We start from the raw sequence: 20,586 nt of genomic DNA on the forward strand, positions 1-20,586 counted from the left end.
GCTTCCCTGGTGGCGCAGTGGTTGAGAGTCCGCCTGCCGATGCAGGGGACACGGGTTCGTGCCCTGGTCCGGGAAGATCCCACATGCCGCGGAGCGGCTGGGCCCGTGAGCCATGGCCACTGAGCCTGCGCGTCCGGAGCCTGTGCTCCGCAATGGGAGAGGCCATAACAGTGAGAGGCCCGCGTACAGCAAAAAAAAAAAAAAAATAGTAAGCACAATAACCTAAAATCTCTGTTCTCAGATTGAGAAGGCATAATGTTATCTAATAGTTTACTTTCTTACTGAGATTTCGACCCATGAGAAGTAGATGATGTGCCTTGATGAGTGAGAAGTGCAGCTTTGCCCCGTATCTTAGATGATTTTCTCAGATGCTGGTTTTCTTAGGTGCTCTTTACAATTTGAATGGGCGTAAACACCAAATCTTTAGCAGGGAAACAGAGGCCTTTGCAATGTGCCCTGCAGGAACCCGGCACCATGTCATAGTACATGTCACAGCTTCCGGGCTTCTACTTCTACATGCCTCCCTCGGCTTCTGGTAGGGACTCCGGAAGTCCTGTCAGGAAGGCTCCTTAGAAAACGCTTCTTTTTGATAGAAGTTGTACTTTATTTCTGGAGCGACTTGTGGACCTTTAGCTTTAAGTGCTTATTAGTAGAAAATTATAGCCAGTAAATCACAGAGGTTGGAAAGCTAGGAAATGAGCATTTTGTCAGGGAAACATTCCTTGACATTGGTGACTTGGCCTGTGATTGTAGTAGTGGTGGTAGGAGAGATAGCATGGCGACAGCTCACAGATACTGACTGTGCAGGTGTGCCGGTCACTGTGCTGAATGCCTTCCCTGTTCTCCATGGACACATAACGCTGTGAGGCAGATAACTGTTATCACCTCACTTTTACAGTTTGAGGAAACTCAGGCGCAACAAGATTAATAGCTTGCTTGAGGGCACTTGGTGAATACGTAACAGAACTGGGATTTGAGCTCACCTGTGCAAAAGTCCGAACAATGCTCTTCCCCATGGCTGTGGTACCTGTTCTCCTCTCAAGCAGCAGTAATCACAGCTGGGACATACATTAACCAACTGAGGTTTGAACCCTCCTGGGTACCACTTTCAAGCTTTGTGACCTTAAGCAAATGACTTCACTTGTCTAAGCCCAGCTTTTCTCCTCTGTGAGATACAGATAAAAGTGCCTACTGCCGAGTTGCTGAGAGGAGTCATTATAATACATTTGTGGATGCTCCTGGCTCAGTACCGAGAGCAGTGCCCAGTCTATGGTAGATCTCTTTTTTTGTTTTGTTTTGTGGTAGATCTTTAATAAACATTTACTGAGTGGGTGATTCTAATGGGCTAAGCACATACTGTAGCATCCTCTGTGGGGAAACTCAGGTGGGGACAGAGGAGATTGCATGTGAAGAGGGAAAGGTAAACTTTCCATTCGAAGTGTCTCTCACACCATCACTATACAGACTAGCACTAAGTAACGCACCTCCCTGCAATTAGCTAGTGGTCTTTCTCTACTTACAATTTTGACATTAATTAGCATAAATAATCAAATACATATTTGATAAAAATAGCATTTTGTATGCCCTGAACATGTTGGGCTTTTTGGAGATTGTTCCAGCTGCCTGCCCGGTAGTCTGTGGGTGGTGGGGACCAACTGGCTTATTTAAACTGGGAAATTAGGGGGAAGGTGCTGGGCAGGACACCTGTAAGAAAGAGCCGTGGTCCATTTGTGTAGAGCCGTGTTTGACACATAGGAATGGTTTGGGGATCGCCTAAGGAAATACTAGACCAGAACTCTCTGTGCAGTAGGTAAACGAAAAGACATAGATTTTAAGGAAGCTGTTAAAAGATTCAGGAAAAGTAGCTTACTGAGCAGATTTGGTGAATTTATGAAAATGATGATGAGACCCTTTGTGGATGATAAAAAATGCTTAAGTTAACACTCAGATTCATGGAGTTGGATTAGTCTAACTTGCCTGATGGAAGATGTTATACTTCCTCCTGAATTGCAAGTAACCTAGGAAGTTTTCATTCAGTTTATACTGGAGAACTAGGTATGAACTTCGTGTACTACTTCTTTCCTTTTCTAATAAGCTAGTCAAAGGATTGACAGGATTGATTTTTTACTTATTTTTCTTTTGTACCTGCCCTTTTCTTCACCTAGGTAGAGGCCTTTTGAGGACAGGTACCTAGTCTTATGTATCTGTAACATCCCATGTCTGTGAGACTCACCTCGCCTTTATACCACATGGGCAAGAACTCACATGTAATTTTCCGAACTAACAGGATAGATTTGCTGAAGTCCATGCTCTAAAGCTCATGATACTCATTCTAGCAGTTTATTGATTCTCTGTCATGTCTAAATCTAAAGGGATAATTTCTGGACCAAAATAATTTAGAGGAGAAAAATCACAATGGCTTTGGGTATTACCCCTTGCCCTCTGTGTACCCTCCGTGTTTGTCTCCCAGCATGGGTGGGACATGGTGATGGGCCCTTTCCCATCCTCACTTGGCCTCCACCTTAGGTCTAGCAGGTGCTGTTGACCCTTCAAGACTCAGCTTGCAGACTCCATCCAGCGCAGGCTCTGGGCTGTTGACTCTGCAGACCTGGCAGAAATGTGATTTTTGTGTTCTCAGGTGCCTTCTACTGTCCCCTGGAGAGGGGAGGGAGGAAGGTTACCTTACTGAGACCCAATTCATTTCTACTGTACTTTGGCTACTGTTCTTATTGAGGTCCTTTGCAAAGTACCACGGAACAGGAAGCTCAGACCGCTTTGCTTTGGAATTTCCAAACTCCATTAGGGAATCTATTCAACCTTTCTCCCCATTCCTGGGTCTTGGCCCCAGTAGGATACCAGGCAGGCGCTATGCTTGTATACACCCCCCTGGGTCACATCTTTCTTTTCCCCGTCCCCTTCTCTCCTTTTCTAGATTTGTAGAGATTTTCTCCTTCCAATGTTGGGAAACCCTTCTGCATCTTTCATGCTCTGTGGTTTATACCAAAAGTCTGAGTTCTCCAGATTCTAATCTGGGTATTTAAAGGACAGCCTTCGGAATTTAGAAGACCCTTCTCCCAGTAAAGCCAGGCTCTTGTTAATGAAAGCCTTGGCAAATGGAAGCCTTGACCTTCCCTACTGTTGCCTGGGAAATGAGCCACATCTGTTTGGGAAGTGGAAGACTGAGCATCATCTCCTTTGTTTTGTTGTCCCCATGAAGCAATGCAGCTGCCTCAGTGGGAGGAGGGCTAAGGAGCACAGGAAATTACTGAGAATGAAAAACACAGATGATATTGGGCTGGCCAAAAAGTTCGTTCGGTTTCTCTGTCACTTTGGCCAGCCCAGTGATATGTGAACATATTGTCCAGCCTGAGAATCAGACGTGGATGGGTAAATCCAAGAACCATCCTCCCAAATTTCCTGATGTTAAAATTTACTGATGACAGTATCCTGTTGAGTAGGGGGAGTGGAGAGTGGAGAGAGCAGAAATACAAAGTGAGGGATGTTATTTTTTGATTATATGAGTCGATTGCAGTTTTTTAAAACTACACTATTGTATAGACCCTAAAGTCTTTAGGACCTAATCTCTAGACATAACGTTCACGTAGAGCCAGGCCGTTGTGATGAGTGGCTACCACACCCTCTCATTATTTCTAGCTCCCTCTCTTGCCCAGCTTTTTGCTCATCCATTAAATTTCTTTAAAAAATTTTACGTGTAGGCTATGAGTGGGTCTTTAGCATAAAAAACAAAACCAATTTCAGCCTATTTTCTTTGCCACATGATCTTATAAGGCCCTCGGGTTTGGGATACTGAAGTTTTGATCATTTAAGCCTAAGACTAGTTTTCAAGAAATGATTGACGTCTATTCTAATTTTCCAAAAACAAATGTAAGTCAGACATTTGTTTTTCGTAAGGCCAGCAGGTGCAAGCTGCAGACTAAATGAAGGGCATCAGAGATTCAAACTGAGATATTTTTGTTTTGTTTTTTTGTTTTTTAACAAACAGAAGGACCTGCCACGGCTAAGGAATTGCATGAAGCTGAACTTTTTCACCTCGGGGCTTTGAGATTCGTGCACATTAAGTAGTTTGACATATGTTACTTCAAGCGGAACCCCACTAGTCTTTGGGAAGCTGACAGAATGATTTATTACTTTTACATATGTCTTAAGAACTAAAAAAGGTTCAGTCTTACGGCAAAGAAAGAAAAATATTAGCTTGATGGAGGGAAGAATAGGTACATCTTATCTATTTTGATGAGATTTTGGTTAATGTGTCCTATTTGCTTAACTGTTTGTCAGAATTGGGGCAGGTGGTTGGGAGGAGATGATTGAGAAACAGTTAAGACATATATCTGTCGCACAGCTTCAAATACAGTGTAGGAAAGTTTTTCCCTATAATGTTTTTTTTTTTTTTGCGGTACGCAGGCCTCTCACTGCTGTGGCCTCTCCTGTTGCGGAGCACAGGCTCCGGACGCACAGGCTCAGCGGCCATGGCTCACGGGCCCAGCCGCTCCGCGGCATGTGGGATCTTCCCAGACCGGGGCACGAACCCGTGTCCCCTGCATCGGCAGGCGGACTCTCAACCACTGAGCCACCAGGGAAACCCAATGTTTGGTATTTTTAACTGTGTAGCTCTAATTGTAAATTGGAATTTCCTGGCATGAAATAACTTAGTCCTACAAATATCTCCTATATAAACAAATAGAAAGTTGACCTTGCTAGCTGTGAATGTTTTTCAGAAGAACTCATAGAAAAATGCAGGATTTTTTAAAACTGCATTCTCTTTTAGCCAGATCTGCTACTCTGGATTCATTGAAAATGTTAAAAAAAAAAGCACAAATATTTAGTACACAAAATGACCTGAAAACACAATGATTGAAAACTCTTTGAAGAAGTATCTTAATCTTTTGCTAATATTTTACTCAAATGTCAGAGCTAGAGCTAGGAGAGATGGCAGGAACATTTGTTTACTTATTTGTTTAAATTTTTGTATTTGAAGTTTACAAGAAGTTCATAAATTCAGGACTTTTAAGCATATTATGGGATCTGGATAGCCTACGATCAGTTTTTTGATCCATTTATTTATATTTAGAAATACCTAATTTTTCATTTATATAGATGAATATATAGCTTCTTAACTTCAAGAATTCACTACACTTACCTACATTTATTATTATTATTAATAGTGAAACTTTTAGTAAATTGTCAATACTTTATAAAGCATAACTAACACATGGTTGTTATCAGAGGTTCTAAAATAAGATACTTTTAATTGTAGACATGAATAAAAGAAGAAATAACCATATTTTCTTATATGTACTTTTCATGTAGATGTAACTTCTTCTAGCGATGCTTAGGAAGTTGACATACTCATTTTTCTTTCTGTTAAATGGAATTATCTTTAAATTCCCACACACCTGTGGAAGAATCCATTCCATTTTCAATTTCATTTTTTACATTGAGGTTGTTTTTTGGGAATTTGAGTTATGTTCCAAAAAATAAAAATTTCTCTGTTGTTTGAAATGTTTTTCTCTTTTTAATCTTATCATCTTCGGGCACTTGTTATTTCACTCTGTGTTGGCTGGAATATTAAAGGCACTCACTTTGTACATAACCCCCAAGGGCATTCACATTGTCAGATTTAGTTCATGAACAGACTGAGTCACCTCCAGTAATGCTCAGAAAAATAGAAACAAGTGCAAAATTATCCTTCAAACCAAAGAATTGCAATAGATGGATTCTTCCTTATTAACATATTATGAAACAAATGACGGGGTTTGGCCCTAACACCAGGCCTGTTGTCTGTTTTTGAAGATATTTTGGAAAACTTACCGAATTTGTTTGGCAAGTTTCATTGTAGAGGGGGTAAAGGACAAATATTTACAAAGATTTTTAACCCTAGCCAAGCACAGTGATTTTTAATCTCTATGAAAAAAAAGGAGTATATTTGGGGGGGGATAGTTTTTAAAAGTTTCTTTTCAGTAGTGCATCAATTTGTTAACAAAGAATGCAGATTTCAATTACTGTAGACAACATCTGGGAGCAATAGTTAGCTGAAATTTAGTGAGAAGAAAGGCACGGGAAGCAACTGCTTCATTAGTTTATAAAATTGGAAGAGGCGAAGAACAGAGGGCATGATCCCCAGGGGAACTTGGTGCCCTCTAGAAACCCTGAGGAAGGATTTAAAAGTTCATTTATAATTGATAAGTGCTGAGTCAGTAATGTTCATTTTTATCCTGGTTCCCTGATTTGGCTATTACAGTTTCATGAGTTTTGCCTTAACTTGTCATTAAAATCTCAGTGATAAACTAGCAGCATTCTTTTCTTACTATCTTTTAATTTTAAAAATAGTCATTGAGGAGAAGTAGAAAGTTTTCATGGAGAATTTATAAAGTGGAAATATCAGGCTTAGATGAATTTCCTGGATAATATGAGCCACATGAATACCAGGTTTACAAATACCGCGTATATAATGATGTGATCATTCCTATTAAGTCCTTCCAGTCCTAATACTTTGTAAATCTAAAGAATGGCTGGGCTGGGCTTCCACCAGATTCCAGAGGACATGGATGTTCAGTCACTCCCATCCCACTGGTCAGATAGCTGCTGGGTTTGCCCTGTGGATAGGGGTGGGAGTGAAGTTGAGAGAGGTGTTCTGATAACAACTGCGTTTCCTTGGGGAAAAGGAAATGATGAAGGAAGGCCAACATGTATTCATAATTATACAATCTGTATTGGGGGCACTGAATGGTGTGGATGGATCACCAGGTCGTGGCAAAGTTGAGGTACAGTGGCCCTCTCTGGGCTTGGGGTTTTCTAGGAGACCAGGATGAGAAGCATGGTGTTGGGAAGGAGTTAGCTTATGCCTACTGTCTCTCCACATTTGCCAGTACCTCTCCACCTCTGCCATAGTATACCTCCCCTACTATAAGTGCCTCCATCCCCTAGTTTTCATTGCATGTGAAATGATTGTTTCAGCTGCTTCATCAATCAAGTATACTATTATGTGGTAGCTTGAGAATCCATTTGTTCTAAGTAACCAACTTTATAAAATTTCCAAAATGCAAATCACTTGTAAGTTAAAGACTTACTCTAGTTTGTAGTCAACGTCTTATTTTAAGTAAGATTTTTATAACCAGTTCAAATACAGTATGCAACAGAATTAATAACTTAAGAACTGTTGGGAACATCAGTAAAACCCAAGACTTTAGTTAAAAATCAGTATTATCGTACAAAATTATTAGGAGGGTGTATTAGGGTTCTCCAGAGAGACAGAACCAATAGGATGGATATGGAGATATATATATATATATATATATATATATATATATACACACACATACATATACATACATATATATGTTCACATACATGCATACATATAAATATATGTATGTACATGAGTACGTATGTATGTGTATTACATACACACATGTATATGTATACGTATGTATATGTATATATGTGTATGTATATGTATATGATTTACTATAAGGAATTGGCTCATATGATTATAGCAGCAGAGAAGTCCCACGATGGAGGTTGGAGACCCAGGAAAGCCAGTGATATAGTTGTGAGAACCAGAGGGATGATGATTTAAGTCCTAGTCAGGGTAACAGAAGATTGATGTCCCAGGTCAAACAGGCAGAGACATCAAATTCCTCCTCCCACCTTTTTGTTGTATTCAGGCCCTTCAGCAGATTGGATGATGCTTACCCGTATTGGGAAGGGCAGTGTGCTTTACTCAGCCCACTGATTCAAATGCTCATTTCTTCCAGAAACACCCTCACAGGCACACCCAGAGATAATGTTTCATCTGGGGACTCTGTGTCTCAGTCAAGTTGACACATAAAATTAGCCATCACAGAAGGCTAGATTCCTTCCCTGAAATAAAAGAAATTGAAAATTTTACCACAGTTCCCTTATCAGTGACCCATAAGTACGGTAAAGACAGAAAGGCTTAATTCACATCTGTGGATGGTTATAGTTAATGACAAGATCCATTCAGTCTTTTTTGAAAATGTCAGCTGAAACAGTTCAAAAGTTATCTTTCACCAAACACACATATATCCATTCTTTGGTTAAGAAAGTAGTATTTAAGGAGACCATGTAGTGTACTGGAAATTAAGCAAAAATATTAATTCTGTTCATTTTCTGAAATGAATGAAATGTTGAGATTGAGGTTTTATTTGATATGATGAGTAGGTCATCTCAAGAATACCTATGGTAGTAGTGTTAATTTTATGCTTTATGCTTAGTAAATCAAGGCTAAAGTCAGGATAATGTGCCACCTTCAAAAAGGACCCATTATAGGTTTTAACTGCAATTAAAATAAACTGTGTCTGGATAACCCTATGAAGAAATGTCAGAGTTAAATTTGCTAAAGTTGCAGGCAAGAGTCATTAATGGTTGCTATAAAGTATGATAAAAAAAAAGGTATATTTGCATAGTCTCAAACTGTGTCCCCATGAGATACTTGTTAATTACAAAGGAAGTAGTAATTCTACAGTGGAGAAATCATCTTAACCAAGCGATCAAGGTTAACATCACCAGCAATGAGACACATTACCATCATATGTCTTCTGTTAAGGTACACTGAGCAGGTACACATCATCACTTCTGTGGTATTCTTGCCCAAATTGCACATCCTACGCTTGATCATGAAGAAACATCAGACAAAACTAAATTTAGAGACATGCTGCAAAATAACTGGACAGTATTCTTGAAAGCATCAGGGTCATGAAAGGCAAAGAACCTGTCAAATGAGAGGAGACTAAAGAAATATAACAACTGAATGTAATGTGGAATCCTGGGTTGGATCCTTAACCAGACAAAGGACATTGGTTGGACAGTTGGTGAAAATTGTATACGATCAGTAGGATAGTTAAGAATATTGTATCAATGTTAATTTCCTTGTTTTGGTAAGTGTGCTTTATTTATTTAATATCTTAACATTTGCTGAAGCTAACTTAAGGCTGAATCAATTTTTATACTATTTTTGTAAGTTTTTTATAAATCTTCAATTATTTCAAAATTAAAAGTTAAAAAAAAATGGACAATAATCTTAATTTTTTCCCCCACACAAGAATTATAGAATTATAAGTGTGTCAGTTTTGTGCATACATTTAAAAATCACTGGGGATACAAAATTCAGCATTGTATTTTGTAGGAACAAAAATATATAGGAAACGTTCTTTCTCGTGACTAATGAACTATATGAAACAGATGCAAAGTGTGACCTTCACTGTTGTCTTTCCAGTGCCTGCCACAGTGCTGGCACATAGAAGTGAATGAATGAGTAAACTACACTGTGCGTTCGTTCATTATTTATTGAGTAGCCACTAGGTGGTGTTGGGAGCATAGAGGGGCCTCAAACCTAGAGACCCTGGGTGTAATCAGTGTTAGATGTAAATGGGACGCGGGTACTGTGGAGTCAGGGAAGGTGGAGTTGATATGAAGAACACCCTGTGGGGAAGGGCAAAAGGGAATTCCAACTAGAGCGTAAAGCATTTGCAGCACTTGCTAAGGCCCAGATGAGAGGTTCAGTGTGACTGTTGAATGTGGTTTGTAAAGGCTGAGATTAGAAAAGTGTGCAGGAACCAGACTTTTAGAGAACTTTGAACTTTGTTCCTTTTCTCCATTGACCTGTTCACTGGTTCCCTTTTTTCTAGAGAAATTGCTTTTGACTGGTTTTCAGTGGTCAAAACCAGTCAAAACTAGTGTTTGTTCAAAACTGGAAACTGGCTTAGTCATTAGAGCAGAAGAGGGAGTGATGAACAGTAAGAATGTAGGATTTGATTCTCTTTAGGTGGAAGTTCCACGGTTTGTAGGTAGTATCCTAGCAGACTTCTTGAGAAGTGAGCTTTGGGAATGGAAGTCAAATTCAAGTTTGAAAAAGAAAAGCCTATGGAGGGAAAGTTAGACATAGTAGTGCTTTATTGTGTGGGGCAGATGAATGACCAGATGAGGCAGGGCTGAGTATTAGCTTGGAGAGGGTGTTAGAAGAGGCTGTGAGAACAAGCTGACCTCTCCCCATTTGGGGGCAAACTGTGAGTCCCTCTGGTGCAGGGGGAAAGGGCTGGGTGCAGGTGTACCACTTCAGTTCTCCTGTGCTGTTTTTTGACTTTGAGTATTTAGTACTTGGAGAGATAAATCAGAACAAAGCACAGAAGGATGTAACCGTTTTTTTCTCTCTCTTCCCTTATAGCAAGACATTAAGGGAAAAAAAAGGGTTGGGAAACTTAATCCTGTGTTTCAAAAATTCTCTTAAATAGTATAATTTTAACATTAGCCATCTCACACTGGAAAAAGGATATGTATTTTATTTAAGTAGATTTATATATGTATTAAAATGTATGTATAAATTTTGTAAACCAAATACTTGGTGGTAGATTTATTATGCTTGCTTGGAGAATGGTATTTCACTTCTTAGTGAAAAATTTTCCCTTGGAGTGTGGGGGAAGCAATTATTATTTTCTGTAACTTCATTCCACTTTGTGACATGAAGTCTGTGTTGTAATTTTTCCTCCCGATGCTGTCTAGTATCCCTTGGACAAATATTGCGCTGTTTGGCAGAGGGAGTATTAAAAGCTGAATCTCCTTCCCTTCCTATCTCTGCCTTAGCATTTTAGGAAAATCTCTCTTAACTCTGTTACTGGTTTTTTTTTATCTGTCTCATTTGCCAAAGATTTTTTTCCCGTTTTGTTAGAAAAAACAATAGTGTCAGCCTTTTACCCCTCTGGAGCGGTTGAACCTGAATCTTTCTAAGTTTAACTTGTTAATAATGATTTCCAAGAATCTGTAATAACAGAACAGAGCAATGGGTTTTTGATTTACTCAATTGTACACAGAAACCTTATTTTCACACATGACAGATTCAGATCTAGTCTCCAAGCTTCCAGTTAGCAGTGATGATGGAAAAATAATATCCTATATTTACTTACATTTATAGGCTTACAAATCCAGTTCTCATACATTTATTTGATCCTCATGACATTTCTGTGAGGTAGGCCGGGCAGGTCATGTCATCCTGCCTGCAAACGGTAGAGGCCCAAAGACTATATGGTTCGTAAGTGGTGGAGCTAAGCCCTGGGCCTCCATCTCCCTGTTCAGTATTTGTCTCCCTAGAGGACCTCCCTGGCCGTCCAGTGGTTAAGACCTCCCTGGCGGTCTGTGCTTCCAGTGAAGGGGGTGCACGTGCAAGTCCCTGGTTGGGAACTAAGATCCCACATGCTGCACAGCCAAAAAAATTTTTTAAAAAAAAGTGGGGGTGGGCTGTGAGCTCTTAATATTATCTCCCTTTCCTAAGTGCTGGGATACTTCTGAGATAATTGTTTAAACTCTTGTCTTTTCCAAGATGCTCCTCCTGACTGGCAGTTGACCAAAACCATAACCTTTTCGATCATATTAAGTTGTTTTTAAAAGTACTGATGGGTGGATGCAGTCATCAGTTCAGAGTTTTACTGTTTGACCTTTAGCCACTTAGGAAAGTGCCTTTGCATTTGTAACATTAAAACCAAGGGGAAGAGTATGTTTATGACTCTTTGGGGAATAAAACGTGTTCATTTACTGCCGCAGTGACAATGTCTTCAAATAAATCTTAATGGGGAACAATTCCCTCTTGATGTTCATTCGTTCCCTTGTTTGCCTCTTTCCTCTTCTTTTTCTCTATCTCTAAAATGGGAATAGAAACACCTACATCATAGAAGATTAGAAATAATACATAAAGAACTTACTAAAACCACAAGATAGTACTGTAGTCATGCTACTCTCCTTCTCCCTTGAAAATGCACCTGGCAAGAAGTCGATTCTGAATGGGTGATGTTGTAAGCTTGGAGCAGGTTTGGCTCTCCAGAAAGCAGACTCTGAGATGGAGATTAGCTTGCAGGATGTTTATCAGGGAATGTTCTTGGCTGTCACACCGATGGCAGGGAGGGAGGAGAAGCAGAACTGGAGAGAGGGAATAGATGACCTGTGATGCCGGCCCAGTGATGGCCGTCATCACTTCAGCTGGAGTGGCCCTTCAGAATTGTACCAAGTTGTGGCAGGAGGGCCTGGCCCTCCTGGTCACTGGGTGCAGGCCACCCTGGGAAGAGGACATGGCCTTGGGCAAGACAGCTCTCTTCAGCTGAGGCAACCCCAGAAGGCTGCCCCTTGGCCGCATGCCCTAATGCTCTCGGCAGCTGGGAAAATAAGTCATCCATTTCTGAAGAGGGGCGTTGCTGTGGGTGCTGCCACCACTGTCCTTCACGTTTACCTCGAGTCCAAAGGGCAGTGGTTCAAGCAGAGTGAAGTTCTGCAGTTGGTAGAAATGTCCTCTTAACAGTCAAGGACAGCAGTGTATTTTCAAGGTGGTACTTGTAAAATGTCAGAAAACGAATACATTTTATTCAGTGTGCTTCTGATTTTTCAAAGTCACTTAGGGCCGGAGAGAGTCCTGTGACCTGTCTCAAGGCCTGACCGTACCTGTGGCATAAGAATGGGGTCCTATTTGTAAATGTGCATATGTCTGCCTCTCAGGCGTGCATGCAAGTTGTGTGAGACCTGCATAGACAGTTACCAGAATGGAGGCTGATCTCAAATGCATGGCAAGTCCAAGGGACAGAGAAGATGGAGCCTAGCAAGCGTTTCTTTGATTTTCCTACTGAGTTCATTTTCAGCATCAAAGCAGTGTTCAGGAGCTATCACCCCATCTCCCCCTCACACGTTTCCTTTGAATTTCTTTTTTTCAGTCTTTCTGGACAGCCTGCTCCCATGGCCCTACTGTCATACTGATGACCAGCTGGGAGTCCCTTCAAGTTAGAAATGACACTTTGCTCTTAACTTCATCTCATGAGGGGCAAGATGGAGGGGGATACGGGAGAAAGACAGTTCCATCCTGTGCTAGTGATCGTACCAAGAGAAATCTCCAGATGACTTCTGTTGCAGCCTCCCTCAAGCTCTATCCAGACAGCTAGAAAACAGATAGTGTCTTTGATAAGACTGTTAACTTGTTTTTCCCCACCTTATTTCATCTTTCCCTACAAGAGAGTTTTGTGCAGAGGAGGTGACCCCTTGTCCTCTTTTTCCACAGTTCACTATTTTATGAAATAAAATCCCTGAAAAGAATTTAGTTCTCCTTAATCCACTTCCCCTTTTCACTGTTTCCTCCAGCTCTTATCCAGAAAAAAATCTTATCCTTCAGAAATTCTACCTTTTTCTCCCCTTTTTTCCACTTGTGTCCCCCCTACTGCAGTGATACTCATAAAAACTGATAAGCCTAAATGTAGATACATCCATGACAAACCAAAGCCAAGAACAGTGTGAAATGCACGTGGACATAGGAAGGACCACTTTTAAATGTCCTCTGACAGACGGTGTTCCTTTACAATGCGCTGCTTTCTCACTGCCTTCTCATTGTCGCTGCCATGTTTCAAGCACCAGCTTTCAGAATTTTACAACTACTCACATAGAAATGTTTATTTAAATTCTCATGCAGTCATAGCTCATTTCTGTTGTGAAAAACAGGAGTTTCATTTTTTGTATTAAATGGGATTCCATGGGATAATCTCAGAGCTTGAGAATAATAGCGTCGTGTTCTGTGTTGTGAATAGCTCACAAGTGACCTTTCAGACCACAGCCTGTTCCTGAGTTGGAGATCCTTTTATCAGAAAGATGAAGCCAGAACTCCGACTTTGAGGGATGAGTTTCCTTCCTTCGTGTCACAAGGGACAGAGTACTTCATTATTTTTTTTTCCTGTATTATGTTCCATTCGTCTTAAATTGTCAGCCCATAAAGGGCAAGGGCAGCATTTGCCAGGCTCGACGTGAATCGTGGTGTGTAGCATCGTGGTAAATATTATTTTGACCATGATGATGAATATGTTATCATCTGTGATGTAGAGCTACATGATTGTCATCTAGTAGTTTTTCTATAATTTGTTTCTTTTTTTGCTTTTAAAGGTCATAGAACTCTGATTGAGTTTCTCTGTACTAAGTTTAAAAGTACGAATTTGTTCTTTGAATGAGCAAGCTGTGTCTCTGAAACTGAGAAATGAGTCCCTGTTTCACAGCACAATTTTGCTTTTATTTTCACCGTCTTCATAGAAAACACTCGTGAGTTATATATGAGGATGTTTCTCACAGACATTTAATTTTTAATAAACTGTCGCTAGGTACTAAACTGATATTATATAAACGAATAACACAATAAGTGGTAAGAGGCAGCTGTTCATGATATGATTTGCAAGATGGTTACCCTATACATTTAACACTTTTCTTACACATATAATGTTAGCCAGTGTTTTTTGTTTTTGTTTTTGTTTTGGCCGTGCCACGTGGTTTGCAGGATCTTAGTTCTCCGACCAAGGATCTAACCCGTGCCCCATGCAGTAGAGGCGTGGAGTCCTAACCACTGGACCTCCAGGGAATTCCCCATATACAATTTTAAAGGATTTGAGTATAAGCTATGTTTACATGCATGTTTGTTAATCCAAATAAATTTTTATATAGTAGCAAAGGGGCAGAGATGAAAACAATACCATATAGTAGTTTTTATGTGCTGTTTAAAACTGTACTCCCAGGATCCTTAGGACTGAAACAATAGTATTGAACCTTTATGTTTCCAGCTCTATGAATGATTCATTCTCTATGATCTTTTCTGTAGCTACTAAAGTTGTTCAATTTATAAGAAAACAAACAAAAAAAAATCGAGGGATCAAGACAATGTGTGGTCATGTTCAGTAAACCCAAATATTATTGGTGGGGAAATGCCCCTGGAAAGTGTAGGATGAGAAGACCTTTGGATAAAGGCAGAGCTACTTTACAACAACTGGGGACACGATGAATTTTCAACTGTGGACTTGTTTCATGCAAAAATGCTTGGAGGATTTGGGAATTTAGTGGGAAAGTTGTATCCAAAATGGAATCTAAACATAACATATTCTTCAAGTGCACTTGATGGAAATGCAAATTGAGGTTTCATGAATGCCTGTGTTTTCTTTGAATCTTTGCTTTAATAAACCAGTTTTCCTTACTTTATGATACATTATGTACTACCACTAGTAAATTTGAGCTAGTCATGTATTCAGATCTTTTGCTCTTTTACCTAGAACTGCCTTCCCCTTTCAACATTCTCTTTCATAACCTGAAACATAAAGAGGGTAGCATTCTTCCATCCATTCATCACTTTCATACATTGCAAGGTAGAGTTACTTGTGTAATTCAAAGGTTGGAAATGACTTGCCATTTTAGAAGGTAAAGATCAAAGTCATGCCTTAAACTGTAGCCTAAAAAGGTGTTACTCTCCAATATGATCTGCAGTTTAATATTTATTTTAGATGTTTTAAGTTATGAGAGGTGCCCCTGACATTCTCTGAATCCATTAAAACCTGACTACCATTTTTCAGTGGCTTCATTCATTCATTCCATGTGTGTGTTCATTCTCCATTCATGCACTGACACATTTGTATGCTGGTTTATGGAAGATGAATTAAAAATAGTTCAAGTTCTCTTGGGAGTTTGGGACTAGCAGATGCAAACTATTATACATAGGATGGATAAACAACAAGGTCCTGCTGTGTAGCACAGGGAAGTATATTCAATATCCTATAATAAACCATAATGGAAAAGAAAAAAAATAACTATGGGTATCTATATATGGTGACATCATAACTAGACTTACTGTGGTGATCATTTTGAAATGCATAGAAATATTGAATCACTATGTTGTACACCAAGAACTAACATAGTGCTGTAGGTCAATTATACTTCAAAAACAAAAAAACAAACTTATAGAAAAAGAGATGAGATTTGTGGTTACCATAGGTGGAAGGGGGAACTGGATGAAGGCAGTGAAAGGTACAAACTTATTTATAAGATAAATATTAGAGATGTAATGTACAACATGATAAATATAATTAACATGGCTATATGTTATATATGAAAGTTGTTAAGACTAAATCCTAAGAGTTCTCATCACAAGAAAAAAAATCTTTTTTCTGTTTCTTTAATTTTGTATCTATATGAGATGATGGATGTTCACTAAACTTACTGTGATACTCATTTCATGATGCATGTAAGTCAAATCATTATTGCTGTACACCTTAAACTTAGTACTATATGTCAATAAAAAAAGAAAGAAAAAGTAGTTCAAGTTCTCAAGTAGAAAGACACAGATAAATAAAGTGCTAAATAGTATGTGATACCTTGCCCTATTTAAGGTGTGGTCAGAGCGCCCTTGGAGCACAGATGAAAGAGTAAATGATTCCATTTGGGCCCAAGGATGGGGAAAATGAAGTAGGAAATTGAAAGGGCTAACCTTGGAGCTAGACCTAAAACTAAGGCTACTTTGCAGTATCCGGTGTAGAAGGGCTGGGGAATGCAACTCCTGCAAAGGGGATAATATGTATAAAGGCACTGAGGCCTGCATGAAAGAACTTGACGAGAATTTAGGTATGACAGTGTGGAGGGCAGTGTGTGGAGAGGTAGCTGGGATGGGAGCCTGGAAAGGTAGCAGGAGAGCAGTGGTAAAGGACTTTGTAGGAGATACTGAGAACAGGCTTTCCCTCTGCTTCATCAGATGGCTGTTGCAGGTGGGGACAGATGTCCATTCTTTCAGAACTCGGGCAGTGACTAAAACCAAAGCAAGGCTGGTCTGGGGACAGAGTGCTTCAGTTATATATCATGCTCTGTAGTGCTGAGCTGAAGGGCCTCTTCCAGACTCTCAGAATTGCAGGCTGGCAGGGACCTTTCAGTTCACCTTGTCTAGCTCCTTTGTTTTATAGAGGAGCCATCTGAAGCCCAGTGAGACTGAAGAACTTAATAGCTTGCCTTTAATAGTTATCAAATATGATATAGCTGAAGAGTGAAGTCAGGATTCACCCACGCAGACTTCTTGGGTAAGAAATGAGGTGATACACTGTTATGACCCAGACAACCTGTCATCCCAGTTTTAAACAGCTCCTATGAAAGAATGAGTTTTCACAGGTAATATAGTTTGGTTCTTAGAATTTTGAGCACCTTCTTAAAATAGAATTGCCCTTAATAAAGGAACCTGACTGCCTAAGACCAGAACACGTAACAGTAATGACTCTGCCCTCATTCATCCCCTCAGCGATTATTTACCGAGTTCAGTTTGTGTGCCAGGCTCTGAACTGAATTAGGTAGACAATTGGGAGCTAGAACTAACCTCGTCCTTATATCCATGGAACTTACAGTCTGTTGCAGGAGACATCATTCAAAAACTTGCACAAATAAGAGGGGATGGTTGAGTGGTATATGGTGCTATGAGAGTGTGCAGTTGGGGTGAGGGGATGTGTGTCGAGGAAAGCTGCTCTGAGAAGTGGCCACTGAACCGACATCTGTAGGGTGAATACAGCTTAACTTGGTGGGGAGGGAAAGGAAGAGTATTCCTTGCAAGGGGTCGATCATGGGCAAAGTCCTGTGTGGGAGGGAGTATAACAAGGAAGGTCTTTGTGACCAGAGTATAGAAAGTCAGGGTTGAGAAGTACAGGATGAAACCAGAAAAGGGCAGGGCCTTACAGGCTGTAGTACTGATTTTTTCTATTATTCTCAGAGCTTTGATATATTTATGAGGATGATGACATCATCAAATGTGAATTTTGAAAAGACCTCTCTAACTGCTGTGTGAGAAATGGATTGGAGAGGAACCTGAGTATATGGGCACAGCCCTATAAGGAGACTGCTAGAGAAGGCCAGGCAAGAGGTGATAACGAAGCTAGGGCAGTGGTGGGAGTGGAGAAGTTGAGAAGAAGATGGCTTTGGGAGATATCAAAGAGATAAGGCCATTGTGATGTGGGTCTTGGACTGGATATGTGGGTCGGGGGCATGTGAATGACTCCTGGGTTTCTGGCTTGTAGAGTCGTTGGACACAGTGCTACCATTCGACAGAATTGGGGGCAATGGACGAGGATCTGGCTTGGAGACATGTAAGGATTGTATCAGCTAAATGGTGGCATGAAATAAAAGGAAAACAACCCCATCAAACTGTTGTCTGATATGGCATGATATGTCTTATTACCTTTTCCTTTAAAGAAAAGAAATTGAACCTAATAAAATTTTCCTGATGCCACATATCCAAAAAGCATTTAAGTACAAGTGTGACAGAATCAAAGGGACCTCTGGTGGTCTCATAGATGCTGTGTTGAGGAAGGACAACCGTGGAGACAGGGAGCCTTCCGGGAAGGCTTTCCAGCAGCCCTTTGGAGTGATGCAGAGAAATCCACCTAGGAATAGCGAGAGAAAGCAGGACTTAGAGCAGAAGACTAACATTTTAGAGTGGGTGATTGGGAGAGAGAAAATTGCTTAGATGTGGCTGGAGGCGGAGGGGAGATAATGAATTCAGCTGAAGCCATGCTAAGGTTTAGGTGCTTAGACCTCTAAATAGAGATATACAAGTTGGAAGATTGTGTCAGCTGCTGAGGCCACAGATCAGGACTGGAGAGAGACTTGGCAAGTCATATAGCGACAGGTGATTCTGGAAGTCTTAGCACGTTCTCCAAGTAGGGAGAATGTATATGGATCGAAGGAAAAAAAGTATAGTTTTACAATTGAGATATTTATTAAATAGCTAGAGTATACCAGACAGTGTGGTAAATTATTTCTGATAGGTGCCTTATTTAACCCTCTACTACCTTTTGCAGTTTCTTCATTGTTACCCGCATTTTCCTCAGGAGGTAATGGAGATTCTGAGAGGTTGGTATATTGACCAAAGTCACACAGCTAATAAATGGTCAGATCTGGGTTCAAACCCACGTCTCATGATGCCAAGTTTGATATTATTTTCCTACACCCAGCCTTTTTGACAGCAACATTTAAGAAGAGGGTTAGGGAAAGAAGGTCTACAGAAGAAGGCTGGAGGGTATGAGAGAAGCAGTAGAAGATTCAGAAGAAGATAGACTCCTGAAAGGCAATATGAATGTGGTCACAGTTAGGGAACAGAGCAGTTTCAGAACACAGTGAAGTGAAGGGACGAGGCATGAAGGGATGGTGAAGAAATGGAATTCGTGAATGGTACTGCCATGTTCAAGAAGGCGATGAGGGGTAGGACAGAGCGACCAGCAGTAGGGGACGTAGTCATGGCAGCCTTGGGAGTTAACAATAGCATTTGTGAGTGGTAAGAGCTGTACACAGAGCTGGGTTGGGTGCCCGTACACATAGACCTCTCATAGAAGCATCAGTAGTGCAGGGTTGAGACACTAGGGTTGTGAGAGATTAAGGTAACTTCATGAGTGTAGACAGGCAATTCTGGGTACAAGCTTGCTTTGGAGTCCTTTAAATTGTACTCAATCTGTTGTCTATTCAGTTGTTGATCCCTTATAAGAAGAGGTCTCTGAATTATTATTTGAAGTAATCTGTCAAGATATACAGACCTTTGATTATTTTTCAAGCAGACATGTCTTCTAGGACATCAACATGAGGTCATAGGGTATTTATGGTTATAGTTAGAAAATGACATCATGAACTAGTGCTTATCTAAAATGTTCTAACTTGGTTACTATGTAGTTATTTTTATCTATCTCATGTACTTTAGGTTATGTTTTCTGTCCTGTGTTTTGACTGCTACCGCTAATTTTGTTTTGAGATCGTAAAACAGCTTTAGACTTCTCTGAAAGCCCATTACTTATTGGCATGTTTTCATTTATTGACAGGTTCATGTATTCCTTCAGGCTTTTAAAACACATTCATAGCAATAACAATAATTTATTTTGGGGATTGGAGTTGTATCTAAGTCTCACCATCTGAAAGAGAATTATAAAATTCACTTCCAAAATTTTGGGCTTTTAAAAATCATGCAGTCAAAGCATTTACTATCACTTTTGGATGTGAATTGCAAGGTGGTTTCAGCGTGTATAGTATTTAACAGGGGATGTCTCTTTCTCTTTTCGTGTGTTGAGGTACATTTTTAAAATTTTCTATCCTTGTCTCCTTTATGACTCAAGTGTTACTTTCCCGGGGAGAATCACTGTGCTTTTATTCTCCCTTAACCACTCAAATCACGTAGGGATGGTTAATCTGTGCACTCTTTCTCTCTGGTATCCTAGTCCTGCCCAGCCCTGTGAAATGTTTCAGAAACCAATCAATCTGTAACCATTAGGTTAAGGCTAAATGGTGGCTCCCCTCAATTCCAAATGGTCTGAGAGCTGAGGCATGTGGGAACTGTCACGGTGGCCGTGTGTTTAGACCCAGGGGAGAGGTCCAGGCATCACCATTGCTTACTACAGAACCAGAAGACTGCTTTAATGCCACATACTGGGCTAGGCCCTGGGGACATATTAATGAGCAAATAGGTGCAGTCCCTTCTCTTGAGGACTTTCTGGAAAAGAAATATCCTGCAAACAGCATAGCAGAAAGGTAAACCAAGCTTATTAATAAGTAAGAAATATATTCCTTACTTATTTTTTATTTATTTATTTTTTTGCGGTACGCAGGCCTCTCACTGTTGTGGCCTGTCCTGTTGTGGAGCACAGGCTCTGGACGTGCAGGCTCAGGGGCCATGGCTCACGGGCCCAGCCGCTCCGCGGCATGTGGGAACTTCCCGGACCGGGGCACAAACCTGTGTCCCCTGCATCGGCAGGTGGACTCTCAACC

The 20,586-nt window shown here is 40.4% G+C and overlaps 1 protein-coding gene across 13 annotated transcripts in view; it reads left to right on the plus strand.

Annotated features, from left to right (window-relative positions):
- DOCK4 (dedicator of cytokinesis 4) overlaps nt 1-20,586 on the plus strand; it is a 480,689-nt gene that overhangs the window by 184,318 nt on the left and 275,785 nt on the right. The gene's annotated exons all lie outside the window — the stretch shown is intronic.

This window comes from Delphinapterus leucas, chromosome 9 (assembly GCF_059928025.1).
Source record: "Delphinapterus leucas isolate spDelLeu-1000000601 "Yukka" chromosome 9, BTC_Dleu_Yukka2, whole genome shotgun sequence".
Taxonomy (NCBI): Eukaryota; Metazoa; Chordata; class Mammalia; order Artiodactyla; family Monodontidae; genus Delphinapterus; species Delphinapterus leucas.